We start from the raw sequence: 20866 nt of genomic DNA on the forward strand, positions 1-20866 counted from the left end.
GAACAATGCCAGCCAGTGCTTACACCATCTTATAAGATGGCAAAAGCAATGAAATTTTCACCCAAACCACTAAAATAAAACGAAGGATGTTTGCATGAGAATGACCAACTAGCTGGGGTGGAGAAAGATGGACTGGGAGGTGGTGCCTGACCTGGGCCCAAAAACGGGTCCATAAAAACGTTTATAGCCTTACGTGCATTTGGTAATGTATGCATTTAGTACTAGTTACATGCATACCGAGTTACTTAGAGGTGTATGTTATCTTCCTCTCTCATATTTACGGTTTCAGTCCTCTCTGGATTGGAGGTGAATCTTACCCACTGGGCTAGAAGGGGTCTGCGAGGCAGGGGTCTTGGTCTGTTTCCTATGGTGGCATGCACAGCTGATTACATGCAATCAGACCTTCCAGAAATACTCGGGGAAAACAGTGAAGGAACAGATCCAGAATGAAGGGAAGAAAGGAGAGAGAATGCTACAGGAGAGAAGTGGATTCCCACAGTTTTCCCAAGTTCTCCTCAACCTAGCAGCCACTCCCTTTCTGCTTCCTGTGCCTTGGCTCAGCTGCCCTGCTTGCCATGCCTTTTTTTCCTTCCCCTTTCTGGCATAAAGTCCTTTGAGGCCCAGTTCATTCACCCCTCCCAGCTGGGTGTTCTGTGCCTGGGGAATCCTACTACGGATCTCCTCCTTCCGGCAATTCTACTGCATGCATTCGGATCTGGTCCTCACTTCCTTGTTCTCATGAAGTTTCATACTCGGTTATCCTTCTCCCAGCAGATTTTATAGTTCCCCAAGGCTGGAAACCATGTCATATTTATTTTGTATGCTTTCCCTCTTCACCTCCACACAGACGTCCCTTCAAACACAGAAGTACCTGGCAAATACTTGCTGAATGACTAAATCCTTTCAGTATTTCTATCACTGAAGTATAATGTTCTTTCATCTAACTCTCCAGGTTCAAAAGTGCATTGGAAAAAGTTATATACCAAAGCATTCATTCCCAAGTAACACAGATTTATCTTTTCTAAAACTTGCAATCACTGAACCAAACTTCAGTGGCTTCACCAACAAGAAAAAAAGGTGTAAGCACACAAAGAAGGATCTGTTATGAAACCGCCCGAACACTGCTAGCTCAATTCACCCACTTTAGGCATAGGATTTATCATTTTATGGCAATTTAGTAATATAAATACAACACACATTTCTTCCCCAAGAACTGATATTGAATGTGGTCCAACTTAACCTGAAACTTGCAAGATGAAATTCAACAACTAGAAATGAAATTGAATTTGTAAAGTTCCCAAATTCTTGCAGCAGATACTCATAGCACTGTTTTTTTTATTTGAATTTAATATGGAATAATTCTATGCAAGTCCCAGTAAGTCTAAAAATGTTAATGGTGAGAACCTTAGAACCATAGCATAGTACATGGTTAACTTGTGATGGATCCAATCTGAACAATGTTTGCTTCCTTAGAAGAAATGGCGGAGCTTAAAATTTTTTAAAAATTTTAAAAATTTAAAATTTTTTAAAAATTTAAAAAATTTAAAAATTTTTAATTTTAAATTAAATGGTGGCTCAGTGAGTTAAGCCTTCCCTTCAGCTCAGGTCATGATCTAAGGGTCCTGGGATCAAGTCCCACAATTGGGCCCTCTACTCAGCAGGGAGTCTGCTCTCCCCACCCGGCCTGCCTCTCTGCCTACTTGTGGTCTCTGTCAAATAAATAAATAAAATCTTTATAAAAAAAATTTTTAGGGGCACCTGGGTGGCTCAGTGGGTTAAAGCCTCTGCCTTCGGCTCAGGTCATGATCTCAGGGTCCTGGGATCGAGCCCCACATCGGGCTCTCTGCTTGGGCTCTCTGCTTGGCGGGGAACCTGCTTCCTCCTCTCTCTCTCTCTGCCTACTTGTGATCTCTGTCTGTCAAATAAATAAATTTAAAAAAAAAATTTTTTTTAATGTTCATTTAGTTAAGTAATCTCTATACCCACTGTGGGGCTCATACTCAAGACTCTGAGATCAAGAGTCACTAGTTCTTCCAGCTAGCTGGCCAGGTACCCTAACAGATTCTTACTTTGCTCTCTACTTCTACTGGCTTCTGAGTAGAACTGATATAGCTTCTAACTCATGGAAGATTTAAGGTGAAGATAAAGGAGGTAAAGAAGAAATTAAGCTTGCCACCAAAGGGGCCAGCAAAAGACACTCTTACCTAAGATAAGTCTGCAGGTTTTTCAGTGCCTCCAAGAATCAAGATTTCCTTTGAGAAAAGTAATTATGAAAACATTTCAAAACTGTTTTAAAACCATGTACTGTAAAACTAAGTTGAAACACCTAACACCAATAGCCTAAGACCCTGACTTTGCTAGGTTCTACTACTTGTGCACTGCTATCACACTACTTGAACCTCATACACTGGCTGAGAGCGGTTTTCCCAACACTTTGTGTTGTATCGAAATGAACCTGCTTTTAAGAGAATTACACCTCAAGTACGGCCTAATTTTTAATATTGAGTAAAAAAACAGAACCACCGGCCTGAAACCCTTGGTTCTCTTGGGGATTCTGTTTTCTTAAACAAAATGAAACAAAGTTCACTTTCCATTTTCAAAAATACCATTATTAATTTTTAACCATAAATACTGCTATAAGGAGTTTGGTAAATGAGACAAGTTTCCAGACTCTCTCTGACATAGGCAACCTCTGTATTTTGACCACATGACTGATGAATGCCCCATATGTTCCTGTGGCCACTACTGCCGGTCTAGTTATGCTATAAAAGAGGGAGCAGAAAAACATAAAAGATATTACTGAAAAGCCCAAATGGAATACTATAGTCTGGTGCCAAAACTTTTTTTTAAGGTTTTCTAGAATAAAAAAGAAATGTGGAGAAAAGCAACCTTGGGGGAGAAAATATTAAGTATAGAGAAGAGGAATTTTCAGGTATTATGCGTACCTGAATGAAAGGTTAATGGATTTTCACACATAATCAGTATTTAGCCTGTGAGCAAATATTTTGTTCTGATAACAAAAATGGTAAAAAGAAACCATAAAGGTAACACTAAAACTGACCATTTCTTCTATAGTCATATAATTAAATCCTTTTTAATTCCTAAGATTTTCATATCCAGATGAGCCGACGTCATAAAATCAGAACCTGAGAAGTCAGATGCTAACATCCCTCCAGGACAGCCTCACTTAAACCTTTCTAAACACAGAAGAACTCCAAGGCCTCCTTCAGAAAGCCATTCTAAAGGTTAAAACATTCAAAAAAAACTTCCCTGTATTTAGCATAAATCCTTCTTGATGCTTGCTGTAAGTCGATTTCCTCTACTTTTTCTTCAGGGACGATGGAAAACAGCTGCTCAACATTCCCTTTCAGGCTACTTTTTCCTTCCTGCCAGGCCCAGTCCCCCCAGGGGAGAAGCGTAAACACTGCAGGTGATTCCAAAATGCAGCTGGCCCAAGCCTGATTCCCACAAGGTTGGAAAGTCTGGCCCCATTTGTGCTTCCTAGAATGCTATCAGTAAACGGCCAAGGCCCCAAGAAGAGTTCTTCACCAGAATCTGTGGAATTTAGAGATCCATGATTGCCAGTCTAACCTCAGCAGGCTCAACTAAAACCGGGCTGCTTCAAGAAGAATGACAGGCAGCGCTGTAGAGAGGGTAAGCAGGGCTGTCGGGGGCAGGCCACCTTCCCTGCTCCTCTACCGGGCCTGTCAGGCTGTTGAGTGCACCTTGGCATGGGAACACTTTTAAACTACTTGGTGATTTTTATCATGCAATTCTTGAGTTTCTTGTCACTGACGCAACTTTCTGGACGCACACTAACTTTAGCAATGCAATAACCCTTTCCCTGCTTCGCTCTAAGGCAGTCTTCTAAACGGAAGCGTCCCTCTGTCGTCTGTGACATCTGGAAATCAGTAATTCCTGCTAGCGTCACGACATGTGCTACTACATGTGTAGGTACTTCCTACATTGTACACTGAAACGTACATAACCAGCCTAAGCTTGTTACCTCCCACTTCATGAATTGCGAACAAATAACCCCATTTTTCCTGCACTAGCCATGAGACTCCAACAGTAAAGCCAGTATATGGCCTGTGTACTTCATCAATAAAAATATTATAGACCCACAAGTTTGGTAAGCCCATTTCCTTTACAAATTCCTCTTAAGAGTTATGAAATGCTGATTCAGCTTTAGTGTGGTATAACATCTGCACGCATCAGGAGCGTATGGCTTAGTAGCTAAGTTTGTTACACGCGAGAAAAATGCAGAAGCCTTGATTTAATCAACAATACAAATTTACAACTCTAAGGCATCTGTGTATGCCATGAATATTTCAATCGGAAAGATTTCAATGACAGCTCTTTAACTGATTGTGGACCTATCTGATTTCTACTAAAAGAGCAATGTATGCTAATTTAAACACACACACAGAAGTTTACTATGATTATCCTTTTTTTTTTTTTTTTCATATTAACTGGGGAGAAGAGAGGCAATATTAATTCCATAAAGAATACCAAAAAAAATTTTTGGCATGCAGAAATATACGCTCAGTCACAAACTCTCTCTGACCCTGTCTAGGACAAAGCAGATGTCCAATGATGCGTATGTCACGTACAAGCCATGGAGAGTTAATAGCATATATGTCTTCTGTTATATTTTTAAAAACAGGACCATACTTATCTAACAACCATAACCATTCCCAAATATAAAATGTCAAAACAAACCACACTTATTATCAGTATGTTTATAGCTTCTAGATATTACTGAAGAGGCAAATTCAGTTCTTTCAGGAATTGTTTACTAACATTTGATGACAACACTTACCAAGTTCATGCTTATGGAATATCCCAAAGGAGTTGAAACAACTAGAAGGAAATCCAGTGGTAATCTCCATACACATTAAAAATTCATAGTGTTCTCCTGAATTAAGGACTGAACAAACTACCCCATTCAAGAAATAAACAGATGGCCTCAACAGTCTTTTCTTCTCTTGCCAAATGAAAATCATTCCCTTTTCTTCTTTGTAATCTCCAACAGGCTCTGCGAAGGCTCACTCTGCCTCCTGCAGGTTTATACTCTTCTGGGCGTCTGAAAGAGGATCTGGATTCCACACCCTCAACAGGCTGGAGCTTGCCTGGAGAGGCAGAAGCAAGCCACACAACTGGTAAAGCACCCCAAGACCTTAAGGCAGCTAATGAGAACTGAGCCATGAGCCTAGGACTCTGAAGGAATTTGGGAATGAGAAGAGGCCCCACAATGGAATCCTTACAAGGCCTAGAGTGGAAGAAGACAGAGCTGTGGGAAGAGGGTCTGTAAACAGCCAGTTTACAGCAGTCTGGGAAGCACATAAGCATTGGATGGAGCTGACAGTCCCTGGTCAGTAGTGAGTAGAAAAAGGGATAATACACAACATCTGTAGGAAGATGAAATATAAGAGTCTTAATCACATGAACTTGAAGTCAGGAAGGAGAAAGTAGAATTAAAAGTGCAATATAGGTTCACCTCATACTTAAGGTAGGCCACTAATTATTTGTAAAATGACAGACAAGTCTCTTACCTCCACAGTATTTGCACTTCCACACCCCTAAAATGAGGCTAAGACACCTGCTCTGTATCACTCTTCAGTTCCATAGGCTAAAATATGAAAATACTAGATATGAAAAAAAACTTCACAGTACTAGGCAGTTTTAAAATGCAAGTATTCGGGGCGCCTGGGTGGCTCAGTGGGTTAAAGCCTCTGCTTTCGGCTCAGGTCATGATCCCAGGGTCCTGGGATCGAGCCCCACATCTGGCTCTCTGCTCAGCAGGGAGCCTGCTTCCTCCTCTCTCTCTGCCTGCCTCTCTGCCTACTTGTGATCTCTGTCTGTCAAGTAAATAAATAAAATCTTTTTAAAAATAAATAAAATAAAATGCAAGTATTCATGTAGCCATGTGATCTATCAGGGACTTTTCCTTTCCTTCAATTGTCTAAACATATGAATTTGTGAGCAAGAGTTTATTAAACCTAATGGCACTTCTTTACCCCACTCATAACACTTTCTACTAGTTTGAATCTTTTCTGTGACACTTCTCCACCAGCAGCTAACCAAACCACTTTTCTGTGTGTGACTAGAAGTTGTGAAACACTAAGTGTAGACAGATCAGAACATGAGACTAAGTTTATTCACTAACAAAAAGACTTTATTTTTTTTTTTTTATGTTTTAAGGTTTTATTTATTTATTTGACAGAGAGAGACATAGCAAGAGAGGGAACACAGGCAGGGGGAGTGGGAGAGGGAAAAGCAGGCTTCTCACCTAGCAGGGAGTCCCACTCAGGGCTCGATTCCAGGACCCCAGGATCAAGACCCAAGCCAAAGGCAGATGCCCAATGACTGAGCCACCCAGGTGCCCCAGAAAGATTTTCTTTAAAGAACAACTATTTCAATTAAAAATATTATCCCCTTGGGGCACCTGGGTGGCTCAGTCGGTTAAGCGGCTGCCTTTGGCTCAGGTCGTGATCTCAGGGTGCTGGGATGGAGTCCCGCATCCGGCTCCCTGCTCAGCAGGGAGCCTGCTTCCCTCTCTCTCTCTGCCTGCCTCTCGGCCTACTTGTGATCTCTGTCTGTCAAATAAATAAATAAAATCTTTTAAAAAAAAATTATCCCCTTAATGCAAAGTTTAATTTTTTTAAAGATTTTATTTGACAGAGAACACAAACAGGGGAAGCAGGATAGGGAAAAGCAGGCTCCCCGCTGAGCAGGGAGCCCAATTCCGGGCTCCATCCCAGGAACCTGGAATCATGACCTGAGCCAAAGGCAGCAGCTTAACGGACTGAGCCACCCAGACGCCCCCAGAGTTTAATTTTTAAAAGGGAATTCCCTATTAGAATCGGGCATTAACGTTGGCAACACTTTGAAATTCATCCATCCTTAATTATTACTGTCACCAGATGGACGCACGGATCAGTGCCTCAGGAATCTGGGATTTTAATATCTAGTTCCTATTCTGCCACTAACTCGCCCAATGAATTGATGGGAAAACATTTTCTCTTTTTGGTAGTATGGGCTTATACACTTGCCTAACTCCCATGTTGGGCACTGATTCTACGTTTAGAGAATTTCACTGTCTCATCCAAACATCTCTGGCTAATGGGGCGACTGTCAGTTAGAGGAAGATAGTGTAATTCCAAGATGAAGAACCCCTCAGGCATCAGTAACAAGAACTGTCCTGTCCTCTGCTTGGACACATTCTTCCAAAAGGCTGCTGCCCATCGATCCTTATCAAGTCCCTCACCAACTCCTTCAAAATAGTAAAGGTCCAGCCCCTCTCGGTAAATGAAATACCAATATCCACTAAGATGCTGAAGTTCCCTCTATCATGGGCTCCTCACTCCAAGGCCTGTCACAAACACAATCCAGGACAATAACACTATTTCTCTTTTTTGAAGGGGCGGGAGGGCTGAAAAATGATAAAAATACTTACTATATTTTAGTAAGTATATATATATGTATATATACTGCATGACATATATGTATATTAAATTATATATTTTGATATATTAATATATTAATATGATATATTAAAAGCCAAATTTAAATATTTTATCTTTATTCATTTCCAACCATTTGCTGCAATCATAATACTGAATGGGAATAATGTAATTTCTTTCACACAACACAGTGTGAATCTGAGGCAGTACAAATCAATACCAAAATAATCTATCACGAAGAACATGAAAATATGTGTAAGTACTTTATTATATAATTGCAGAATGCACTTTCACCTATAATCATAAAACACTTTTTCAGAGGTTAAATAAAGAGCTTTAAAAAGAAGCACTGAGGAAGGTAGGACATCTGCGAAATTAAGAACTTTATGGATGTCCACCATGTCCCCGCCAGGCAGCAGTGCAAGATTATCTGGACTAGCCAGACCACAGATCTCACTGAAAACATGTATTAGCTAATTTGTGAACTAATTTTATAAATACTAAAGTTGATACTCACACAAATGTTAGTCACTATAATGGCCCTGACCTCCTGTGGCGAGCCTAGCTGATTTCCTACCGGTGTCTTCTCACATGAGGCCCCTAACCTCAGAGATGACTGTACTGTAAGTAGTTACTAACCTGAATGTAAAAATGTACTTCACAGGCCACTGTCTTTATTAACCAAAAATTGTTGAAACTGACACTGACATGATATACCAATGATGGAAAATGACACTTCCCAGGCTCAAACTCTCAGGTGTTGCTGCTTTATGTTTTCTCCCATCCGACTTTGACAACGCCAGGAGAACTAGGGCAGTTTCTTACAGACGTCTGCAGATCTCCTCAGTTACGAGCACGGTCTTGCATTTTTTGCTGTACCCACACAGCGGGGTCAGTAGCTGATAGAGGCATTACATTTCACCCTTTCTCACTTTTACTGAAATACATCTAACCTACACACTTCAGAAAAGGACTTAGGCCCATAGGGTGACCTTAAAAGAAAAAAGTTAACACAGGACAAATATTTAGATCATCCCATACTCAATTCTTCCAAGGTCATTACATTTTTGTGATCCCATTTTGGTAGTACTGTCTGAAGAGTCTACCAAATATGGCACATACATCATTTCAGAAGTTATCATTTATTGAGAAAATTTTAAAAAGCTGAAGAAAAGGGAATTCCTGAAAGATTAAATTCTGTCAAAAATACTGAAAAGCCTGTTTTGAAAAGATGTCTAAGTGAGGACGTCGTTGCTCAAATTTAATGTCTCATTAACCAGGTCGAACGAAAGAAAAGTTAAAGAACTTGACTACACGAAGATCCCTAGAAACTCCAAGTGTCGTTTCCCGAGCGAAGGAATTCCAGGTAAATGAGGCTCCTGCGTTTCAGCCGCGGGTTTGGTTTCAGGCTCCGGGGGCGGCCAGCCTAAGCGGAGGCAGCCGCCTCAAATGAGCGATGAAAACGAGAAAGTTCGCGGGTCACAAACTTAGCTCAGATTGCAGCCGCGACCGATCTCCAGCCCATGTGGCATTGCTTACAGAGCTTCCCAGCCTGTGAGTCAAGCGTCCCACCACCACCACCAGGAGCGGCCGCGAGAGAGCTTTACCCGCAGTCTCCGAGCGTCGGCGGAGCCAAGCGGCGCTGGAATCCGGCATCGGGGGAGGCTCGGGGCGGGCTTCCCCCGCTTCCGCAGCCGCACGGAAGGGCCGCCCGCGCACCGAGGGGTCCGCACGCACGACCACCACCACCCCCTCCCCAACCAGCGGGGCACGCGGGGGAAGAAGGGCGCGAGGCTGTGCCGGCCGGCCCGTCCGAGGGGAGCGGGAGCCCCGCGGGCGGGCCGGGGAAGCTCGGCGCCGAAAGCGGTGTCCGGGACCTCACGGTGCGCCGACTCCGCGCCGGGCGCTGCAGGAGCGGGAAGGGGCCAGGAGCTGCCCTGACCCGGCAAGCCCAGGGCTCGGGCTCCACGCCTCGCGCGCCCTCCAGCAGCCCAGCCGCGCCGGGCCCGGGCGAGCCGCCCGCAGCGCTCCGCGCCCGGCAGGGGACGTGGCTCTCCTTCTGCCGCGGGCGCCCGGGGACCCGCCCGAGACCCCGGAAGAAAGTTGCGCCGCGCGGGGCCCAGAACGGCGCCCGCCGCGCGCGCCCCTCCGCTTACCGCTCCTCGCCGCGGCTTCGTCCTCTCGGGCGTCGTCTCCCCAGCTTCGGCCCAGGCTCCGGAGCCCCCTCCCGGCCCCCTCACCCCAGGGCGCCCGGGCCCGCGGCGCCCCCAGAGCCGAGCCCTCCGCGCGCCCGCCGCGCCTAGGGTGCCGGTGGGCGCCGCGCCACGGGATGCGCCGCTGCAGCCTCGGGCGGCGCTACTGCGAGCTGGGCGGGCGGGCGGGCGGGTGTGGGGTGTGGGGTGTGGGCGAAGCGGGAGGAGGGCGGGACGCGGCCGGCGCTGAGGCTCGGTGGAGGGAGGAGGAAACCGCAACGTCACCAGAGCCCGGGGAGGCGAGAATGGGGAGGGGGAAACGGGGACCCCCGAATCCACGCCGGACCCCGACCTCCGGCCCGCCCCCGCCTTCTCCCCGCCTCCTCTCGGGGGACTCCCGGCTCCGCGCTGCGTTCGGCCTTCCCCTCCACTGGGGCCCCGCGCACCCTTCCCCTCCACGCACCCCTGCCTTGCCAGGCCTCTCTGGCTCCGAGTCCCTTTAGTTTCCAAGTGACCCACACGCTTCGGGTTCGACTGTGAGCGATACTTTTGGAGGCCCGGGGGGAGGAGCTGATGCTTCCGCAGAGTCTGGGAAGGAAATCGAGGAAACCTTGCTCCCGGGGCTGTTGCCCACTCCCCTCCCCTTCTCCACCATCGTTACTCCTCCTTTTTTCCTGCGTTCGATTTTACTCTCAGAGAGAAGGGAGGAAATCACCTACTTAGAAGTAGTTCTCTCCTTAACTGCACTGACGAGATCTCTAAATCCTAAAGCACTGATCTCTGCAAACTCAATCGATTTTAAATCATCAAAGGTAAAGGGATCTGGGACAGAGCATTTGAGGTTCTCGGCTTTCAAGAAGCAATTTCTTTTACCTTACCTCCTAGGCCCGTGTAGGGAGGAGGGTGAGGAGAGAGACCTCTGATCCCTCCAAGTTTTTCAGGTGGAGGATTTGCAACCTTAGTAGTCACAACCTCTTCGGAGAAGTTTCCTCCCTTTTCTTAAAGCAGCCACTGCACGCAACGCAGCCTGGTCCATCTTGACTCCGGGAAGGTGTCCCATATGACCAGGACATCACCTGAGGCCTGACTTTTTGCCTCTCTCCGTGTTAGCCTGTAACCAAACCTGCCAGAGCTAGGGGTACGAAAGTGATGTTTACGCATTCATTAGAATCGGAGATGTTTTACCAGATAGCAGTTTTTCCTGGGTTTGCTTCAAAGTGCTTTGTTGGGTTCTAAAAGGCCACCTCCATCCATTTCCCTTGTCATCAGAGGTTCTCAGGAACTTCCACATTAGGCCACATTAGGAAAAATGTGGATGTCTACTTTTATGCTTCTCCTTTTAAAAAAAAAATGCATTTGAAGAGAGATTCCTTACAAACAGTTCAGCAGGAAGTGGTTTCATTAAATTTTTTTAAATGTTCACTCAGGTAAACCACTGATCTGCATAAATTTCCTGAAGTTTTAAAGGTGACCTGTGGAGCAGAGGAGAAAGGGCTCTCTAATTTAGAACTGGCTTTAATCTGCTTTAAATCCTTATTTGTGATTTATTACTAGAGGCCTTGGAAAACTAACTGCAGTGTCTCGGTTTCCTTATCAGTAATGTAGAGATACAGTACCTCCGCTGAATGGTTGTACAATAAAAATAACTAATATTTGAGAGTTACTACATGCCAGACACTGTGCTAAGAGATTTACATGTATTAATTCAATTAGAGAGGATTAATTGTGAAAGTGCCTGGCTGTAGAAAGAAAGTAATCCAGAAGTGTTCATTTCCATTGATCTTCTCGAATTTGGAAGGCACCTTAGAAAAAGCATTTGGTTTGATTTATTTAACTTCTCAACAAGTAGTCATCTAGGTCAGCGATTTTCCAACCTAGAACAGTAAATCAGCAGAGGGACTTTGATAAAATACTTTTAATGAGGGCCCCACACCAGACCAATGAATCAGAATCTCTAGGGCTAGAATCTAAGCAGCAGCCTTTAAAATCTCTTCCCAGGTGATCATAATGGGCAACCAGGATCTAGAACTCTTCAAAGGTGACAGTACCTATTGTCATTTGTTTCCCTTCACCCCCAGTTTTGCTTTCAATTGATCTAGAATCTGCTTTTGGATAACATCTTCCCCTTGCAAAAGCCCCCTCTACAAAAGGCCTCAAAGATTGGCAACTTTGACCCCTGGTGTCTTCCAGGAAGCGTCTGGCACCTTGACTGCACTGAAAAGTTCTCCAGTTTGTCTGGAACCAAATGCATCAGCTTTTCTGCATCCTTTCTGAAAACCTCTTAGAAGGCAGTTTCCTTTGCCATTGTCCCTCTTAAAATCTGACCCCAATAATAAACTCAAGGTTTCATCTAAATAACAGAGTAAAAGGATGTTGAATGGCTTTGTTCTAATTACTGTATTCCCTCAAGTAAATCCTGTGAGCTATTAGAGCAGCAGTATTACCCTAATGACTCCTGGATTACTCCTAAAACTCTGAAGTAGTCAAGGCTTTTTCGTGACTACTCGGAAACACACCTTCCCAACCCACACGCATTCTAGTTGGTGTTCCTCCCTTAACATGATTCTATTAAGTTGGATTGTGCTGTCTGTCACGCCTCTTCTTTTAGCTCGTTGACATGCTGAATATCACTGATGTAATTAATTGAGTAATTCTACCTCCCAATTATATGTCTTCTGCAAATTTGGTCTGTTTGCCATGCCATCATTCAAGTTCTCATTCTGAGGCACTTCCCACTGCCAAATAATACCGAATTAGCACGCTGTTGATGAATATTCTCATCAATGAAGGACTCACGTGTTACTTAGTCATATCTTCTTTTCTTGTTCCAGAGCAGCAGCTAAAGTGCATATGTGCTTGGCATCTTTGTAGAAATTAGAAAAAGTTACCCACCCATACCCAGGCCAAGGGATTAGGAAAAAGCAACGTCTTCCTCCCAGATACAGACAAATGTGTTATCTATGAGATGTCCTTGCTCTACTGGCATAGCAACATTGTCAAAAAAAGGAAATGACTACTTAGTGAATTCCTGTTAACTTCTGGGTTTCTGACTTTTCTAAATGCCTAAATATTACTGTAAGAATAGGTTTATTGATTTTTCTCAAGATATGTAAAAAGCCCTTTGTCTTAATTTCAGGAATCTAAGCGCTGCTTTTTTGAAAATTGGAACTCTACCTGTCCATCTCTGGTCTTTTAGTGTTCATCTCTCTCTGTGCTGATTCGAGATGAAAGTCCTTATTTGCAAACTCTCCTTGCTGAGATATAATTTTTGTAGACAAGAGAAGTTAAGCTTTAGGGAGGTAGGTTATCTTCGTGCAAATTCTTCACCTAAGTTTGTAATTAGTTCTCACAGAGCTCATTTTACTCTTTCAGTTGAATGGTTATTTTTTCATGATAAGGAAGAAGAAAGGAATGAGTTCTCTTTGTTGTCTATTTATCTCAAGTAGGAGCATCCCTTCTATGCTCTTTTGGTCTGAACAAAACAAAAAAATATATGTATATACAAAGAAAACTAACACTCTCTCTCTCTCTCTCTCTCTCTCTCTCTATATATATATATATATATATATATAGTTGTCCTTACGGTTTATTCTTGGCTCTAGCCTAATGGACCCCAATTTTATAGGGCTGTTAAAAGCACATAATTTCAGTTCTCTTGTTTAATTCAATAAACTCAAATTTGCCCTTTAGGTTTTACTAACCAGCCAGCTGGTCCATGACCATACAACTTCCTTCATCCTTGAAATGCTTTTTTTTTTCTTTCTCTCCCTAAGCCAAATAGTCTATTTGTAAAACTGCTTTACCCTACACCTTAAAAGTTTCATCTTTGAGTCACTGAAGAGGTATGATCATTTTGGTTTGCTCCAGCCCAACAGCCCTTGAGTTGCACTTACTCAGTAATAGTCGTCAGTTTCCCTTCCATTTCTGAGCATTCAGCCCTGCTCAGACATCTACCCCAGGCTTCTCCAACCCCCCCGACCCATACTCACAGTCTCCCTGACTTGCCCAGTGCCGACCAGCTCCTCTCCACTGCCCAGACTGTTCTGTTGCTACTGCTTCATCTTCAGATGACTCAAGCTTTCTGAAGTTAGTTTTCATCATTAAAACAAAAGAAAACATTTACCGGTATTATTAATCATAATTGAATTGTACCCTCTCCATCCTCAGTCACAATTATATATATAATTTATATATATATAAATATATATATTTATTTTATATATAATTCTTATTCAGGTATGGTACATATTTCCTGGCCTTAAAATCTCCTAACAGATCATGTATGCCAGGTTACTGATATAACTAGCATTACTAGGCTCATTTGACTGGAATCAGGCTCAGAGAGTTAAAGTGAGTTTCCCAAGATATAATTGGCTCAGAGCACATAGGATTACATTTTCTGATATCAAATCCAGGTTCTTTGTACTAAATCACTTGGTCTATACTAACTTCATACCTAAAATCCCCACTTTCAGTTTGAGTGTCCTCAGGTCAAAGTTATTCTCCATTCTCAATTGACTTTTGAATAGATCATTTTTGTATCACTTACTGATTTATTTTAAAACTACCTGAGGTGGGTGCACCTGGGTGACTCAGTGTGTTAAGCATCCGACTCTTGATTTGGCTCAAGTCATGAGCTCAGGTCATGAGGGTCATGACATTGAACTGTGTCAGGCTCCACACTGGGCATGGAACCTGCTTAAGATTCTCTCTCCTTCTTCCTCTGCCCCTTTCCCCTGTCCTCCTCTCTTCAGAAAATGAAACAAAAACAAAAAATAAAATAAAATAAAACACCCAAGGTGTCCCATACACCTGCCAAGGGACAGCACTATTCTCTGAAATTAAACAAATGATTATTGATATTTGCAACATGAATGACTGATGTTGTTTGTTTTGTTTTGTTTTGTTTAAAGATTTTTATTTATTTATTTAACAGACAGATCACAAGTAGGCAGAGAGGCAGGCAGAGAGAGAGAGGAGGAAGCAGGCTCTCCGAGGAGCAGAGAGCCCGATGCGGGGCTTGATCCCAGGACCCTGGAACCATGACCGGAGCTGAAGGCAGAGGCTTTAACCCACTGAGCCACCCAGGCGCCCCTTGTTTGTTCTTTTGAGTCATGAAAAGAACCGAAAGTAGTTTAAGCATATTTAATATTAATAATAATATTTTTCTTAAATGTGGCTTTTGAGTACTGTAAAGAACTGTCAACATCACTGAGGAGTTTAGAATGGATGTTCACTGAGGCATGATTTAATTTAGTGATTCCTTATAACAGGTGCTTCCGTACCAAATTCTGGCTCTTTTCACCAAATTCTGGCTTCTTCCAGAAAAGTGCAATTAAGGAAGAATTGCTTTAAGAAGATTCTTAAGACAGGTTCATGGCCCAGGAATCTGGTTGCCCAATGTCCATGTGCTATGTCAGTGTGTTATTCCAAGAAATAACCCAACTTCTGTCTTCATGCACCCTACTCACTCACAGTGCGGCTATAAGTATTTGAGACTAGGCCAGGTTTGCATTAGTTTGGAAGCTAAGCCTTATGGCACTTTATGCAAATGTATTGAGGAGGATAAGGAGTGGCTTTGGCAATATTCTGTAGTAGTAATTCTAATGCCATATTAGCATCACCTGGGGGGAGGGAGTACCTAAAAACACAGCAATGCTTAGGCTCACTCTCAGAAATTCTGATTTAATTCTTTCTAGAATGAAGCCTTGGCATCCCATATGTTGTTAAATATACCAGATGGTTCCAGTGTGCAGCCAAAGTCAGAACCAATGTTCCATAGCATTAGAACAATCTAGGGAGCTTTTAGAGTTTCTGGTGGCTTCTGGTGGCCTGTGCCAATCAAAGCATACTGACTGGGGTGTTTAAAGCCCTGTGATCCCGATATATAGAAAGTTTGGGAACCACCATTTTGTAGAAGTGTTACTAAATGGGCACTTGAACCAAATGAAGCATTAGATTTTGATAATACATTAATTTACCATATAATCGATAATGATTTAATAATTACATACAATATTGCGAAGATTGCTTTACATTTACTTTCATTTACAAAAAATATTATGAAGATTGCTTTTCATTTACCAGTTCACTAATATATTTATTTCTAAGGACTACTGTTGGATATGCAGTTTGAGGAAGTAATACTTGGTTTTAGTATTAGCTGAAATAGTGACGTTGTTTCAGTAGTGAATGTTTCACTTCAAATTTCTGCTGCCCAAGTATTAAAAATACTAAGTTCCAATGAAACATTTAACAGCTAGGCTACTCAGGACTTTTTCTTCTGCCAACGACATCAACTGTACTAAGCAAAGAAAATCTTGGCTGTTTTGCATTTTGATAAAATCTTTCAGATGATCTTTTGGATGACAGGAATAATTGCCAGTTTGCTGGTATTAAACCTAAGTATGTAACCCAATTACATTTGTCCATACATTTTTCTAAACTAACTCCAAAGAATACAGATAGCTTCTTCTGCATTCTAGTTCTTATGATTTTTATAAATAATTCCATTTGGGAGTGGCCATTTTTGCTCTTCATGGCCAAATGGAAAACACTGGTGTTTTTAAAAATGCTAAAAAGGCAAAAACAACAACAAACCTAAAACAGCAAAATAAAAAACCCAACTACAATCTAACAGAAAAACAGTATTTCTTAGAAGCACTTCTCATCTATGCAAAAAAGAAGAAAGAAGAAACCTTGGAATAATCATATGCCAACCCTTTCATTTTCCTAAGAAACTGAGGTTAGCATAGGTGGTGATTGCCAGTTCTTGTTGCTAATTACTGGTAGAGATGGGAAGACTGGGTCCTAGCTGCATGTTCTTCTTCCCACTTCTCCATACTGTATCATTGGCCAAAAAAGTCTAACTTCTTCTTTTGAGGTTCTCTTATTGAACATGAACTGTAGCAATTTATTTTAAAATGTAAATCTGCATTCTTCCCATTAACAAAATACTGATGCATAAGGAGAAGTAAGCTTTAGTTTTGGAGGAAATCAAATTCCTATTCAAAATGTAAATTGATGGCACCCTGCTTTCAACACTGTTAAACTTGATAGTGTATGCTACATATAATTTTCCAGTGACATGTGGGCCAAGTATGCTCCTCGCTACATATTTAACAGTTATCACCTAACCAAGCTCCTGTCCTTGAGGTAAAATTCTCAATAAGATTTTACCTTCCTTGAGTCATTTATCCTCATTATGCCTGAGATTTTTAAGGCATTCAAAAGTTTTTTTTTAATTTTTTATTTTTTATAAACATATATTTTTATCTCCAGGGGTACAGGTCTGTGAATCGCCAGGTTTACACACTTCACAGCACTCACCAAAGCACATACCCTCCCCAATGTCCATAACCCCACCCCCCTTCCCCAACCCCCTGACCCCCAGCAACCCTCAGTTTGTTTTGTGAGATTAAGAGTCATTTATGGTTTGTCTCCCTCCCAATCCCATCTTGTTTCATTTATTCTTCTCCTACCCACTTAAGGCCCCATGTTGCATCTCCACTTCCTCATATCAGGGAGATCATATGATAGTTGTCTTTCTCCGCTTGACTTATTTCGCTAAGCATGATACGCTCTAGTTCCATCCATGTTGTCGCAAATGGCAAGATTTCATTTCTTTTGATGGCTGCATGGTATTCCATTGTGTATATATACCACATCTTCTTGATCCATTCATCTGTTGATGGACATCTAGGTTCTTTCCATAGTTTGGCTATTGTGGACATTGCTGCTATAAACATCCGGGTGCACGTGCCCCTTCGGATCACTACATTTGTATCTTTAGGCTAAATACCCAGTAGTGCAATTGCTGGGTCATAGGGCAGTTCTATTTTCAACATTTTGAGGAACCTCCATACTATTTTCCAGAGTGGTTGCACCTGCTTGCATTCCCACCAACAGTGTAGGAAGGTTCCCCTTTCTCTGCATCCTCGCCAGCATCTGTCATTTCCTGACTTGTTGATTTTAGCCATTCTGACTGGTGTGAGGTGATATCTCATTGTGGTTTTGATTTGTATTTCCCTGATGCCGAGTGATATGGAGTACTTTTTCATATGTCTGTTGGCCATCTGGATGTCTTCTTTGCAGAAATGTCTGTTCATGTCCTCTGCCCATTTCTTGATTGGATTATTTGTTCTTTGGGTGTTGAGTTTGCTAAGTTCTTTATAGATTTTGGACACTAGTCCTTTATCTGATATGTCGTTTGCAAATATCTTCTCCCATTTTGTCAGTTGTCTTTTGATTTTGTTAACTGTTTCCTTTGCTGTGCAAAAGCTTTTGATCTTGATGAAATCCCAATAGTTCATTTTTGCCCTTGCTTCTTTTGTAAGGCATTCAAAAGTTTTAACAAATTTTCACATTTTTATTGCGTGACTCAACTTTCTACACTTCCTGCTACTTGCAAGAAGGACAATGCTAGGGCACCTGGGTGGCTCAGACAGTTAGGCTTTGCCTTCAGCTCAGGTTATGATCCCAGGGTCCTGGGATCATGTCCCATGGCAGGTTCCCTGCTCAGCTGGGAGTCTGCTTCTCCCTCTCTCTCTGCCTCTGCCCCTCCTCTCTGCTCATGCTCGCTCTCAAATAAATAAATAAAAATCTTTAAATGAAAAAAAAAAAAGGATAATGCTAGATGGCAGTGTTTTTATTCATAGTGGGCACATTACTGTTAGAGTGTGAAGATCAGCCACATGGAGGTACATATATACATATGAATTATGTGTGTGTGTGTGCGTGTGTGTGTGTGTGTGTGTATAATGCTAGATGGCAGTGTTTTTATTCATAGTGCGCACATTACTGTTAGAGTGTGAAGATCAGCCACATGGAGGTACATATATACATATGAATTGTGTGTGTGTGTGTGTGTATAATCTCACTTCATAATCAGTCATTAAGCACATCATAACAAATAGCAACAATTTTGGAGCAGACCTAGAACACAGAATACAACATTCTTGGATTGTACTACAATAAAAAAGCTACTTAAAATGAATCTACCTGAATTAAATAAATTAATGTTGTTTGGGGAGAAATGAATGGGTCAGTCCTAGAAATGGAGAGTGTTGGGGTCTAGGGCTAAATCTTTCACATACTAGTGTGTGGCCTCAGGAGTAATTTTTTCTCCCCCTATAAATCTGGAAAATTTAGCCATAGCATACATGATAACTAGGGCAAACCACTTAACCTCCTTGAGTCTCAGTGTCATTAGCTTTAAGTTGAAGCAATTGGCCTTGATCAGAGGTTCTCAGTCCTGGTTATACATCAACATCACCCGGGAAACATTAAAAAATAATGATGCCCTGCACTTACCCTCAGACAAATTGAAACCGAATTCCTGGGGAATGTGGCTTCAGCTAGTGTACTCAGAATGCGGTCTATGGACCACCAGCATCAGCACCGCTTGGCCTATTAGTCAGCTTGGGCTGCCACAACAAAATACCATACGCTGGGTGTCTTACACAACAGAAATTTATTTCTCACAGTAGTGGAGGCTAGAAAGTCCAAGATCAGTTCGGTTTGGGGGGGGGGTTCTCTTCCTGTTTTCTCACTGTGTCCTCACATGGCCTCTCCTGGGGCATGCATGTGTAGAAAGAGAAGGATTTTTCTCTTTTCTTCTTCTCATAAGGTCACCAGTCCTAAAGGACGACACCACTTATATAACTTCAAGTATCTTTACCTCCTAAAAGCCTTATCTTTAACAAGTGAATGGCGGTGGGGTTCAGCTCAGTCCACAGCCCCTGGGATTTTGAAGCGCTTCAGACCCAAGTCCAGATGTACTGAATTTGATCCTCTGGGAGTAAGGACCAAGAATCCATGCTGTAACAAATTCTATAGGTGTTTCTTATGCACAAATGTGAGGATGACTGGCCTAGGCCACTTACTATTATGGAGGCCTCCCAATGAATCACCTGGAGAATTTTTAAACCTTTGATGCCTGGGGTCCAATTTCAGAGATTTCCACTTGTTACAGGATGCTTATGCTAAGCAAGTTTTAAAGCCCTGCAGGTAAATCCAATCTGAGAAGCACTGGTGTAGAAGATCACTAGGAGTCTTTTGGTCCTAAAACAGTATGGGTTTTAATATAATGACATATACATGCAATATAATATAATCTAGATACTGTACATCAAAAGGAAAGTAATAGGATAGCTCTATGTTATAGTTGCAGATACAAACACATTTGTTAATCCCTTTTCATTAATCAGGTGATGTAGTGTATTAAATAGCATTTTTTTTTAAAGAATTGCTATTTTGAAAGTACTTTTGCTAGATACGTGGTTCTTTTTCCTTCATAAAAATTAAAGATTTATTTGATGGTCAGTGTCTTTCCACTGTATTAGACTAAATGAGGGTTTGGATAGTAGCCAGATGCTTATGAGATATTTTAAAAGAATCTTACAGGGGCGCCTGGGTGGCTTAGTCAGTTGAGGTCATGATTTCCCGGTCTGGGGATTGAGCCCCACATAAAGTCTCTGTGCTCAGTATGGAGTCTGCTTGTCCCTTTCTTTCTGCCCCTCGCCCTGCTTGTGCTCTCTCTGTCTCAAATAATAAATAAAATCTTTATTAAAAAAAAAAAAAAGAATCTTACAAATTTAGAGTCCAGGGGTAATTCTAAGAGACAAACATTACATGGTTATTTTGTAAATCTCAATAAGGTCATTCAACCATATAAATAAAAGAACTATGGGTATTTTTTAGTATTAAAACTTATGTTCTGAATTATGTAATTTCAAAATCTCCTTCAATACTAGGTTATAAATCACTCTAGGATAAAAACTGTAGATGTCACTTTGCTCAAATATGTAAGTTATATAAAAATGAAATTTTAAAACATCTCAAATTATCAGAGGTCTGACCAGTGAATTTAATTGTAATACTGTCAGCACAAAAGTTAGCACATAAGAGTAGAAAACACAACCTTTTGATATTTTTTTCTTTTTCTCTCCCAGGCACATGAAACAGTTAAAAACTCAACAATTAAAAACTTTGAACTCATCAGACAGGACCAAGTAACTCACGAATCAAAACTAACAATCTCCTTAAGAGTCCTGGGGTTTAATAGGAGAGTTATTAAGAATAGTATTTGAGCAGATGGCTTAATTAGAATTTTGTTCTAAAGAGGCCAAGATAGCAACATTTTCAAACATATAAACATGCTAAATGCCCATACTAGTGGTCACAAAGCAATAAGAGAATTAACATCAG

General features: G+C 41.9%; 1 protein-coding gene across 3 annotated transcripts in view; it reads right to left on the reverse strand.

Annotated features, from left to right (window-relative positions):
* DSE (dermatan sulfate epimerase) overlaps positions 1-10038 on the reverse strand; it is an 85773-nt gene extending 75735 nt beyond the window's left edge. Inside the window, exon 1 of one of the 3 annotated variants that reach the window (XM_032338765.1) lies at positions 9623-10038. The gene's annotated coding sequence lies outside the window, so the exon portion shown is untranslated. The remainder of the gene's footprint in view (positions 1-9622) is intronic. The other 2 variants (XM_032338766.1, XM_032338767.1) reach the window with 2 other exon arrangements.
* Positions 10039-20866: the final 10828 nt, after the last annotated feature.

This window comes from Mustela erminea, chromosome 4 (assembly GCF_009829155.1).
Source record: "Mustela erminea isolate mMusErm1 chromosome 4, mMusErm1.Pri, whole genome shotgun sequence".
In the NCBI taxonomy this organism is placed as follows: Eukaryota; Metazoa; Chordata; class Mammalia; order Carnivora; family Mustelidae; genus Mustela; species Mustela erminea.